Source organism: Pelodiscus sinensis, chromosome 1 (assembly GCF_052426305.1).
Source record: "Pelodiscus sinensis isolate ZL-2025 chromosome 1, ASM5242630v1, whole genome shotgun sequence".
Taxonomy (NCBI): domain Eukaryota; kingdom Metazoa; phylum Chordata; order Testudines; family Trionychidae; genus Pelodiscus; species Pelodiscus sinensis.
This window is the reverse complement of record NC_143052.1, coordinates 39731599-39744627: the sequence shown is the minus strand read 5'-3', so window position 1 is coordinate 39744627 and position 13029 is coordinate 39731599. Positions and strand designations below refer to the sequence as shown.

Below are 13029 nucleotides of genomic sequence, written 5' to 3'. Positions count from 1 at the left end.
CATCGATGTAGCGTAGGTAGAGAAGGGGTGTAAGTGGACGAGAGCTGAGGAAGCGTTGTTCCAGGTCAGACATAAAAATGTTGGCGTATTGTGGGGCCATGCGGGTGCCCATAGCAGTGCCACTGGTCTGGAGGTATATGTTGTCACCAAATCTGAAATAGTTGTGTGTGAGGATAAATTCACAGAGTTCAGCCACCAGTTGTGCTGTGGCATCATCAGGAATACTGTTCCTGACAGCTTGTACTCCATCTGCATGTGGGATGTTAGTGTAGAGAGCCTCTACATCCATGGTGGCTAGGATGGTGTTTTCTGGAAGATCACCTATGCATTGTAGTTTTCTCAGGAAATCCGTAGTGTCACGAAGGTAACTGGGAGTGCTGGTGGCGTAGGGTCTGAGCAGAGAGTCCACATAGCCAGACAGTCCTTCAGTAAGAGTGCCAATGCCCGAGATGATGGGGCGTCCGGGATTTCCAGGTTTGTGGATCTTGGGTAAAAGATAGAACAACCCTGGTTGGGGCTCTAAAGGTGTGCAGATTCAGACTAACACGGCTACCCCTCTGATACTCAACTTCATATACAAAATCTGTATTCGGGATGTTAGTGTATATCTGTTTAAACAATTAACAAATAAGCCTGGGCTTATCAGTAAATTCAAATGACAATATGTGACCCCTTCCCCCCTTGCTGCCTCTGTATGAGAGGCAGCAATGGGAGGACAGGTGAGAGCTGGCTTAAATCCTGCTCCCCACATGTGCTGGCTGCTGTAGAGCAGTCTGCCCCCTTCTCTCACTGCCTCCCACAGGGGCAGGTGGGGGGGCAGGAGCAGGTGGGAGCCACTGCTCAGGGAGAGACCGTGAGCACCAGCTCCATGGTGCTGCCTCTTGCCCCTATGCTGCTATCTCTGCCTCTAAACTGTCTGCCCTCTCAGACCAGCTCTGCCTGTCACCCTGTGCTGCAGTGCAAGGTGGCAGGGGGTTCCACGGGATTGGAACCTGGAGCATGCACTGGCTGCCAGCCCCGCCCTAGGGAGTATTTTAGTAACCGTGTAACTGTTAAAAATTGTTGCAGCTACATGATTACTAAAATACCCAATATCTAACATCCCTAATCTGTATTGCACACTGGGGTAAAATAGTAATTTTGCATGATCTCTCTGATAACTATTACACTCTTGTCCTTAGAAAGGATGCTTCCAGATTGACAGATGCTGTTGGGGAAACTTTCTTGTTCTATGGATATATAGAAAACTTCAGTCCTTTTCTATTCTAAAAGTTCTACCCATCATAAATACACAGATCTAACAAAGCTAAAAGGGAAAAGTGTCCATCTTTAAAAAAAATCACATTCATGACCTACTAGTATCAACATTAACAATGACTGCTTTGAATATATGGTGGGTTGGGTTATTTAAGCAGAAAACAAAACAAAAATTTAATCAGTTAAATTGTCTCTTTTTAGTGTATTTAGATGTCTGACCCCGAAATGTCTCCTCATATCTATGTTGCGAGAGGCTAAGTGGTCTTTTTTCCCCCTCTTACAGGTAGGCTGATCACAAAGCCAGACCAAGACTTGTTTCCAGGGCTTGATTTGGTTCATCGGAGTTCAGCTGAAAAACTTTCAAAAAGGCAAAATACTTACACCTTCCTATCTCCTTCCTTATTCCCAGCAGGAGCATATTATCATATTCTACGCGGTGTGGTGGTGTGCATATATTTTCGGACAAATTTTATTTTCAGGTAAGCAAACATTTTTAATAGTATGGTAAGTTTCTTGTTAACTTGTATAAAATAAGGACTCATCTTTTTTTCCTAAGCAAACTAGAAAGTACATTTCCCCCATTTCAGTCTGTTCTATTCTCCCCTCTAATGCTCAGCTAGTGATCAAAGGATAACACAGGTTGAACCTCCCTGGACTGGCAATATCTGTGGTCCAGCATGACTTTAGTTAGCTGGATATCATGGTTGTGACCGACTTTCCTGTGGTTACATAAAGTTTGTTTACAGTCGCTAGTCTTAGCTCTCTCTGTTCTGTGCTGTTACGTTAGCTATAATTTACTTGTAAATGTCTTCTAAGAGCCCAGTAAGGAGCGGAAGTGTTGGTAATGCTGCTAGACAATATTGACCTCCTGGGATCCACCGAATTCTCTGGTTGATACTGGTCAGGTCCTGAAGGTGCTGGACTAGAGAGGTTCAACATCTACAGTTGGTATTCATTCCTATCTACCAAAACTTTCAAATGGTACTGAAGCTCACAATAAATTTTTACTGCTATTAATGAGGATAAAACTTGTGTTGATTTTTGCATGGGTAGTGTTTAAAAAACAAATAAATGGTGATGCTTCCAATACCCATAAATCCATTTTTGGAGGGAATGTATTGCTGGGATAAGTTTGTGCCAACATCAGCAGCATGCTCAACCTACTAAAGTGTTGGTGTGTGAGTTCTGTTTTTCTGTGCTTGCATTCTGAGTCACCTGTAATGGACTTAAACAGATAATATGACTCCGGATGTGGCGTTATGACTGTCACCCTAGGAGGTGAAGACATAGCTTGAATATTGTTCTTCTATCAAGCTTGCTCATATTGAACACTGGATTGGCAGGACTCATAGGAGAGAGTGCAGTCTTTCCATATAATTGTGAGTTTGCTTCATTGAGAAGTATCTTAAAATAGTCCTTATCCTTACCATGGACTGGCTTGCTGCCATCCTAAACTGCGTGTGGGAGATCTCAGGAACTGGTGCCAGGCTGCAGACTGGTCATTGAGGAATACTTTAGGAGACATAAGATTACTGTTGAGATTAATAGATTTCACACGAGTAAATCTTTTACTTGCAAACTGACTTGAAACCATGCAAGGAGAGCCTGCCAAACATTTTGACCATTCCAGCAAGTTCTGACTTCTGGAGTGATGCTTCAGGTTTTGCATCAACGTGAGAGAAATATGAGGTTGTATAGCTCAAATGTTGATCTCTTCTTAACTGTAATAATTGTCCATAAATAGTACTTTCCCAAAGGTAACAGGCCAAGCCTTTTGTTTACAAAGAGAGACTCTTAAATATCTCATGCATTAACTTGAAAAACACTAACACAACAAAATGCAGAGTAAATTGTACATGTATTAAACTGATTATAAAAAATCATCAGATGTGTGATTTTTTTTTTTTGTAAGTGTAGGAAAGAGTTTTAGAGTACCCACTATTTGTGTGTATATGTTAATACATGATTCATTTTCTTGTAATATTTTTTAAAATGCTGCATGCTGTGACTTATATTCTAAAACAGTTTTATGGGCATCTCATCTAATTTTTTTATGTTAGTAAAACTGCATGTTTTTTTAAACAGCAAAAAATGTTAATACTCTTGTTTTAAAGTCAGAAACTAGTGAACTGAAGTGCTTAGTGTTAAGCCACTACTTGTCACAGTACTAGGTAAAATAATAGATATCAAATCTATTTCATGGCCATGAAAGATTCTGTTGTTTTCTGCTGTCAGAGTGGGGAGTATTGACCTTCAGGTCGTAGTTGAGTTCTAGCTAGGGTAATTACATCCTCTGAAGCTAAAAGTTTCTTTCTAGTATTGTGTCCGGTAAGAGATTCTTCTCACTTCCTGTGCTAATTTTATATTGGTCCAAAGTGACAGATCTTCCTGTTTTCTTAGTAGTACTGTGTTCTAGCTCACTTATGGCTCCACACTTTATGATTTTTGTGGACCCTTAATTTTTATCTTGTCTCTCTGGGAATAGTAGTCTAGAACAAAATGAGATGCTCTTTTCCAGATGTGTTGACACATCTGCGAAGAATATAAGAATGGTCATACTGGGTCAGATAAGTGGTCCATGTATTCTGGTATCCTGTCTTCCAACAGTGGCCAATGCCAGGTGCTTCAAAAGGAATGAACAGAACAGATAATCATCAAGTGATCCATTCCTGATTGTCCAGTACCAATACCAGGCAGTCAGAGGCTTGGGGACACCTGGTTTGGAGGGTTGCATTCCTGATCTTGGCTAATAGCCATTGGTAGACCTATCCTCCACAAACTTATATAATTATTTTTTAAAAATCCAGTTAGTTTTAACCTTCATAACATCCCCTAGCAACGAGTTGCACAGGTTGACTATGTGGTATGTGAAGAAGTACCTCCCTGTTTGTTTTTAAACCCACTGCCTATTAATTTCATTGCGTGATCACTTCCTGTTTCCTCTGATTACAGAAGTAGACTTTACGCATAGAAAACATTACGTCAGATTGAAGGTTAGCCATTGCAATCACTCACTTTTTAAAAAAATTAGACCATTACCTGAATTAGCATGCATGTTTCACATAATTTTTAGACTGAAGAGGTTATTCTGATATTTTTTTCAGAAGCCTCAACTGAGCTCAACTGAGGCCTTTTCCTTGTGAGGAGAGATGAGCATTCCTGTGCTTTGTAATAAAATGTTAAGCAATAAAAATCCCTAGTCAGTAGTCTGAATAGTCAGACTATCTGGCTCATTACTATAAAGAATCTATAGGATAATAAATGTGAATATTAACCGTTCTCGTTCTTCGCAGTAGAAAATGCTCAAAGAAGAAAGAAATTCGTTTAGAGGGTTGATTTTTTTTCCAATGCTTTAAGTGTTGTGCAGTTATTTTCACCCGTGTAAAGTGCATATAAAATGTCATATTATAGCCACATTGCATTTGTGTAAATTACAACATAAAGTGCAAGACCTCCATATATATTTTAGTTCTTAGGTCATACAGTCTGGTTTTCTGTAAGGATGTTGAATTTCAATTAATCCGCTAATTGATTAGTCAACAAAGGGGTTGCTCACTATCCCACTGCTCCTCTCCCTTTGAAATGTACAAGAGCCACCTGCAGCGCTTGTATATTTCAAAGGGAGAGACATGGTTCCCTTTGCCTCTCTCCCTTTTTTAATGTACAGGCTATATACATAATACAATCAGACCATAGAAGCAACCTCTGTTAGTTTCCAGCTTATTGCATTTTCTTCCTTTGATATTTTAAGCATTCTCAGACTTGGATTCTTGAACATATTTTCCTTTCCCAGTGGCTAGCATGTTAATTTTTGATAAATTGTCTCACATGGATGTACTAGATATTTTTCTTTAAAAAGTTCAGTGTCTGGGTGTGACATCAGTACAACGGTATGTCAGAGTTCTACAAGCACATGAAGTAATTTACAGACAGAGATGATATGCTGGAAGATGTTAATTGTAGTTCAGACCTGGTCAAAATCAATCCGTGTACTAATCGCCCTTTCTTTAGGCTATAGGAAGGAGAAACTAAATGTCCTTTTGTTCAGTGATAGCTGGAAAAAAAAATAGAACCTGCTGCTCAAGGTATAGTTCGGCATACTAAGACCTGAGTAAAAGCTAAGCCATGGAACCTGAGAGGTTTCCCTGGCAACTAATAGCAAACTGTCTAGGACATTGATTCCTTTGCAACAGTGCGTGAAAGGAATGAGGAAAGTGAGAAGTGGTCCATGGCTCTGGGTGAAGAGGGGACACACACATGCATGAAATATTTTTGGGTAGAGTACTCACTGAAAAGGCCAACTTGGATTTCTGAACACAGAAAATGCCTCCTTTTGTCAGTTTCTGCTGTGTTAAGAGAAACAGAGCTTTGTGTACGTTGTTTCCATTTGGGGAAGTTGATTACAGGAGCAAGGTATTTCTTTGGGGGTAATCACGTTTATTTACAATCTAGCAAGGCCTCAAATATTGACTAATGAAGAAGCAAGAGCATTAACCTACATTAATGTATGTGTTTTATCTGTCTTGTTTACTAATGCCTGCTTCAAAGCCAATTAAAGTCAGTGGCAGTCTTTTGATTGACTTCACTTGGCATTATCTGCTTACTACTGGTTGAATCTCTTGAGTCCAGCACTCTCGGGACTTGACTGGTAGTGAACCAGAGAATTTACCAAACCAAGGGAGGTCAGTATTTTTTAACAGCATTACCAACACTTCTGGTGCTTACTAGGCTCTTAAAAGGCTGCTAAATAGTAGCACAGAATATTGAGAGCTAGGACTGTTGGCTGTAAACACGTTATGGGACCATGAGAAACTTGGCCAAACCCATAAGTGGCTATCCGGCTAACTAAATTCATGCTGGACTATGGATGTTGCCGGACCAGAGACTGCTATCCTAGAAACGCTCAACCTGTATGTTTGCTACAAGGCTCTATATAGGCAAGAGTCCTAGCTGCACATCTGGAAAGGAGAATATCGTTTCTAGTTTAAAAATCAGTATTTTCATGCTTTTGTGCAAAATAATACTGAATACATTGAGAGCAAGCTGTTATGCTTGGTAATGGCAAGGTACCTTATCTCATGCAGCTCCTATGACTGCCTACAGGATAATTCACAGCAGCTTGACTGAATTGAGGAAAAACAGCTCACTGGTGGCTTAGGTATTGAAAGATGTGTCACAGTGGGAAATGATTTCATTTTGAGCCTGAGAAGTATTTCAGCCAGGTGACAACAATCATCAGAAGCAAAATTTGACATAGTTAAAGAATCCATATATCTAGAGTGCTCTGCACTAGAGGTTGCCCACCAACAGGGAGAAAGTTCTGTGGAATGCTTCAAGAGTCACAACTGATTTCTTCTGCAAGTATGAACAAATGAAACAAAACTGTCTAAATGAAAAGGATCATAAAAATCAATAAACAGTAGAACTGGGCCAGTATTAAAAACCCTAGCTCAGGGGTGTCCAAACTTTTTTCAAAGAGGGCCAGATTTGATGAAGTGAACATGCGTGAGGGCCGACCATTTTGCCTGACATTCTTTGAACCATTAAAATTAAATGCAAATTAACTATTTTATGCAAAGTTTATTGCAAACGGCATACTTTTCATTTCATCACATGGATGACACATTTAAACAGGTGTTAAATCACTCTGCCTTTCATATCTGAAGGCCAGATGGAAAAAAAAATCCAGGAAGCTGAAATATATGTCAGGAACATTGTAAAGTACATTACATTTTATTGGTAATAAAGGTTGTCTGTCAACTTTTAAGTTAAAAAAATATGAACAGGAACATAACACCAAGTATACATGTTGTGTCCAAATATATTTATAACTGATTTAGACCAATTGACATTAACTGAGATTTTACAATGTATACATCTGAATACATATGGATTCGTTGGGGGCCATAAAAGATAGATATTGCCAAATTACATGTGGGGCCGTATTAAACCGGAACACGGGCTGCAATTGGCCCGCAGGCCGGACTTTGGACATGCCTGCCCTAGCTGCTACTGTCAATGGTATTTTGCTCCCACATTCTATCTACTCGGCTAACACTGCTTATGAATTCCTCCCATGTGTCCATTTTTAATATTTATATCAGTGCCTTGTTTCATAGTCTTGGAACCCATCAGTCTTCCCCTCTAAATCTCTTCCCCAAACCCACTTATTTAAGAATCTCCTTGAATGATTGACTTGAAAATCCAACACTTGTATTACATAAGCCTCAAGACATGTTGCTGCTTTTTAAAGTGACTGACTGACTGCCGATTGGCTTCAATTGATATGCTTGTCCATTTCCCACACCAAAAACTCCCTATGGTGTTGACTTCCATTTTTATTTTAACTCTGGCCTTGACCCTTCATTTGGATCTGCACAGATGTGCACGTGCCATTGGCACAAAGGTGGTGGAGGAGGTGAATCAGGCACAACTACCTGGGCACAGAAGTCTACCTACATACAGTTGCAGAATTTCGGATCTTGGACAATAAACTCTTCAGAGAAGACTCTGACTTATTGGTGATGTCTATCTCAAGTCTCCACATGAGCAAATATAGATACTATTTTAAAAATTAGTTTTTGTTCCCATACATCATTATAATAATGTTACAATGTAATTAGCTCAATTACCCTGATGCATGCTTAATGAAGGAGTGGGAAACACAGTGTATATTTGCAGTAAGGTATCCAAATTAGGGATTTGAACTGTTAACCAAAGGGCTGCTCCAGGAGGGTCCCTGCCTGTGGTAGCCTAGCCTGGTTGTAGCAGCATGCTGTGGACGGCAACAGGCCAGCCTACTTGGACCAGCCTCTACTGGCAGTGGGTGAGGGAGGTCACTCCAGCCTGTGCCCATGTAAGCAGCTAACTGGTTAACTGATTAAACAGTTTTTTACAAAATAATAAATAAACTTCAGACTTTGGAAAACAAACTGATCTGGGATTTATTCTAAAGCTACCTAATTTTGCAAGGCTGTTTTACAGGTGTATTAAACAGAATCTGTAATGAACAAAATACTTTTACCTGTTTAAAGCCATACAGTTGATACACAAGGCTATTGTTGGCATAAGATAGCCTGCAGACTTTTATTCCTGTCGTGATAGGCATTAAAGATGCATTAAAATCCAAAAGGTCACTGATAAAATATCATATCTGGGAATTGAGGCGGGATTATTAATGGGAGGGAAGCCAATCTTACGAAGATTCCGTTAACAAGAAAAAAAGGATGACAAGTGAATTTATTATTCTTTTGAGCTCTCTTATGTAGGTAAGACTTGTCTAGCCCATACACAAATCTATCCACTTTCAGAATGTTTAGTAGTTCTAAGGAGTTTAAGATCTTACCTGCCTTGCATTTTTGTTCCTTGTATGTAGCACCCTCTTGCCAAATTCTGTTTTTGTAAATTAGAAGACAATATAGGTTCCAAAGGGCAATAGTTAGAGAGCAGATAATGGCAGAGGAAAAATTCAACAGGCAAACAAAACATTTTCTAGATGGAAACTCTCTGTAGAAATGAGTCTGCCAATTCTACTTCATTTGCATCATTATTAGCAAAAACTAAAAAGTCCTGCTGTTTAATTCTGAATATGTCCAATGTACATGCAGAGGGGATTTGCTGCGATTTGTAAAATTGGCTTTTGCTTCTGCAGGATAGTGAATTTGTGTGTATTGTAGTCTAGGAGCCTATTCTTTTTGATTCATTGTTGTCCAAGCATATTTATTGGAGGGCTAGACATCTTATTTCAAAAAGTTCAAGGACCTACAGTCAGTATTTTGGGATGGATTTCTCCCTTGTCCTATAGGTTGAACATCCCTGGTCCAGCAACATCCCTGGTCCGGCATAATTTTAATTAGCTAAATATCCACTTATTATGGGTGTGGCCAAATTTTCTACAGTCTCATAAAGTTTTACAGCCATCACTCCTGGCTTGCAGTGTTTTGTGCTGTTATTTAGCACTAATTTATCCCAACTGTCTTCTAAGTTCCCAGTAAGCAGTGGAAGTATTGGTAATGTTGCTAGACAATATTAACCTCCCATAGTCTGGCAAATTCTGTGGTCTGGCACCAATCCTGTCCTGAGGGTGCTGGACTAGAGAGGTTCAACCTGTACTGTACTACCTTTGTCAGCTCTAGAAGAGAAAGGGACTTGTAATCCATTTGCTGCAGATATTCTTAGCATGGGGGTGTCCTTAGCATGTGTAGTGCCTGTGTCCCATCTTCTATACATCCCAATCCACAGTTTGTGGTTCAGAGCCATGTTAAATGGCAAATGAGGAAGTGCCTGGTGTGACTGTGTTTATACTGTTCCCAGTTGGATGTCAACCACAACTGACATGCCAATAAAGAGCCGTGCAGCGTGTCTATTATTTTCTATAATGATATGGCTGTGGCGGCAAAGGAAAAAGAGTCACTCTCCATTTTGAAAGATGGTTCTAGCTTGCAGAGTGGCAAGCTGTTGTCAGGTTGCTGTGGCATTAGCTATGTAATTCTCAAATAAAATTAATTGAAAATCTTCAGTAGGTTCCATTGAGGGAGCTTCTCCTGTGCCCCAAAATCTTATTACAATTGCCATCATTCTAGCAAAGAACTCGGAAAGGAGATCTAGCCAATCTAAATTACTCCTGGAGGAAACTCATATGACTCTGCAACATGAATCTGTTGGTCTTTTCCTAGTCTTTGCCCCCTAGGAATTGCTGGGAAAAGTATTAAGAGGAGGATCTCACCAGGCCTCCAAAGCTGCAGTACAGATCTCTACTTTCACAGCCATCTTTCTTTTCCCCACTATCAGTCCGTTGTGCCTGGAGCCTGAGCTACCACTGTAAGTTCAAACTGAAATTAGAAAAGATTATTCCAATCTGTCCATGCAACTCTCAGCTGAACAGCATTGGACTAAATATTGTTGTAACCCTTCTTTCATCTCCTGATATACAATAGGAGGAACCAAGTTAGAAAAATAATGCTGCAACTATGGGTCTAAGCCCACATCCTTATACATATGCTAGAACATTGGATTTTTAAAATTTGGTTTTGCCCTGCTCTGGCTGGCTGACTAATGTTAAAAATTTAGAAGCCAACTGAAGTAGGGACTGTGGGTTTTAGATATAGATGATTATGGATTAACTCATTTTCCAGTGCACTGTTCTTAAAGTCTCAAGTGAAGATTTTCAAAGTGAGTGGTAATTTTGGGTACCTCCAATTTTGGATGTGTAGCTTTACAGTCTGTGTAAAAGAGCATGGTTTTCAGAGGCTGAGATCAGCACTTTCTTCAAAGTGTTTCATGTTGGGTGCCCAAATATCATTAATCACACTTGAGAATCTTGGCTTCAATTCCTATTTTTAAATGCAGGCAATTACCATATGGGATGTTAATGTGTCATCTTGCTGGCTGGCAATACCTTATTTCATCCCAATTAAATGTGGTTTTGTAAAGTGGGAAAGCTCTGGAGAATGACACTGCAGTAGAGAGCCTTTCTTCATTGATCATAGGCTTCCGTTTGGCCGAGGTTAGATGCGACACAGATGTTCATGTATATGGATGTATGATAGCCCACAGTGTGTGAATTATTAGTCTCCATTCTGTTCTGGGTGTCTATTTTTAGGAAAGGAATACTTAGCATAGATGGCAACTACTGCAGGCTGTTTCGGAGGCCGAGGATTGTTCTGTGTCAGGAAATTATCAGCCTTGTCTCGCCCATAATAGCCTCGCCAGAATGAGGATGCGTGTGCAGCAATTGCCCTTTGTTACCTGTTCCATGGAGAAATAGATCACTTCAGTTTATCTTCCAGTGCTCTCGGTCTATTTTACAATCCCCCATATCTATTTGTGTACATTACACATGCATGTTAGACTCATAATTTGGGAAGAACAGCAATAAAACAAAATGGCAAACATGAGCTTCCACGAGTTTTACAAGATTAGTCGCATTCCTTGCTCATGTTTCTCCACTACATTTCCCCCTCATCTCCTTGAGTGAGTGTTAGGCAAACCTTGTGTTGGAGTGACACAAAATTTGACCTGAGCCTCAGCTCCTCATACAGCTATGCAGGTTGTCATCCAGGCTAATACATTGATTGACAAGTGAGGGAAAGAGGAAGGAATCCTTGAAGGATCCTATCTTCCTTTCTGGGGACAGATCAATACTGAGCTGCAGAATCTGAACTGTGTTTGCATGCGTGTTACACACTAAGCTTTGGTTTTATCTTTGAGTAGTGCCAAAATTAAAAGCAACCTGGGATCGTCTGCATTGGCCTCAGTGTGCTCAGAACTTTTGCAGCTCTATGTTAATGTAACGATTATAATGAAATATCATGTGTCAGGGCTTCAGCCTATCATCTGTATGGGACAGGAAGCTTTTTTCCTGATGCATAATTGGCTGATGCAGCTGTTTTATTTTTATTGTCATCCTCTGAAACACTAGAGATTGGACACAGCAAGAGACAGGATATCAGATTCGGGAGAGGGGGGCAGTGGAGGACTGGCTCTAAAGTGGAATAGAGAATCCTCTTTCTCACGTAACTGGGTAATTAATGTGTTTTGCTCTCACACTTGGTTATGCTGTTCACCAGATTTGGGGCTGGAAAGGAATTTCCTGCAGGTCAGATTGGCTGTGACCTTGCAAGTTTTTCAACTTCCTCTGCAGCATGGGGTATGGTTTGCCTGCTGGGATTTGTGTATAATTTCGCCTAGTCAATTCCAAGTCATTGCAGGGATCTTCGTCTCCACTTTCTTCCTGTCATTCACAGTTTATTTTCCTAAGACCTGGAATATTTTGATGTAGCTAAAAATCTTTGGATTTAATATAGGAACTATATGGGTATAAATGAATGGCCTGTCACACAAGATGTCAGACTAGATCAAATGGTCCTTTCTGGCCTTAAATTCTATAAAAGTGTGAAGTTACCTTCTTATAGCTTTTGATTTTATTTTTAACATTTCTCAAGAATTGAAACACTGTAAGTACAGCCCTTAGTTCATGGAATAGTTGAATAAAGTTTTGTTTTCAGTACTTTGAGAGAGGAAATATTTCTGGAAATTTAAAATTCTCTATGGGGTTTCAGAAGCCAAGTATTCCAAAACTTGTTTTGCTGATAGTGGACATGAAGTCCTGTGGGAGATTTTTGTTTTGAAAAATATTTATGGCTTTACTGCTGACACGAACATGGTTGTTAGAATATTTCAAGTGCAGATAAAGTAAAGTGGCCTTGACTGGAATTTTGGTAATCTTGAGTGAAAACACATGTTAAGCACTCGGTTGAGCTAGCCCGCAAAGCTGTGGCTGGTAGTGTAATGTGTGCTTAAGAAGGGGGTTTTTTGCTAGCAGCATTGTCCTGTATTGTTTCCTACTCAAAAACCTTTGTTCTCTATTTTGAGGGGAAAAGGAGGGGAAAACATTCTATTTTGAATGTACAAAGGATGGTCCTAACTAGAGGGTTTATTTTCATAGGAAAATGTGGTATTTTCCTATGAATGAGTAAAAGGTGGCAGCTGAGTCTATAGTAGAACTGCAAATTTGTTCTGATTTAATTGCAGTGTAAAACCTCATTATTATCCTGCGAAAAGCACCAGTGATGCCCTGACTTCCTTGATAACATAAGAATCTGTTCATGGCAATGACCATTAACTCACTGACAGGGTGATAACAAGATTACAGGGTTCAGTTTCCGCCTCTTTATAAAAAATTGGTTTGTGCACATGCTACCCAGCCAGTCAAACTTTAGTGTATGTTGTAGAACAGCCATAGAGGAGAGGTTTTCACATTTTTTTTTGGCT

The 13029-nt window shown here is 39.9% G+C and overlaps 1 protein-coding gene across 11 annotated transcripts in view; it reads left to right on the top strand.

Moving 5' to 3' along the window:
- PLXNB2 (plexin B2) overlaps positions 1 to 13029 on the top strand; it is a 351000-nt gene that overhangs the window by 106189 nt on the left and 231782 nt on the right. For 5 of the 11 annotated variants that reach the window (XM_006122609.5, XM_075928258.2, XM_006122607.5 and 2 more), the window contains one exon: positions 1541 to 1736. The exons of 1 other annotated variant lie outside the window; for it this stretch is intronic. The gene's annotated coding sequence lies outside the window, so the exon portion shown is untranslated. The remainder of the gene's footprint in view (positions 1 to 1540; positions 1737 to 13029) is intronic. 5 more of the 11 variants (XM_006122610.5, XM_006122612.5, XM_075928308.2 and 2 more) reach the window with 1 other exon arrangement.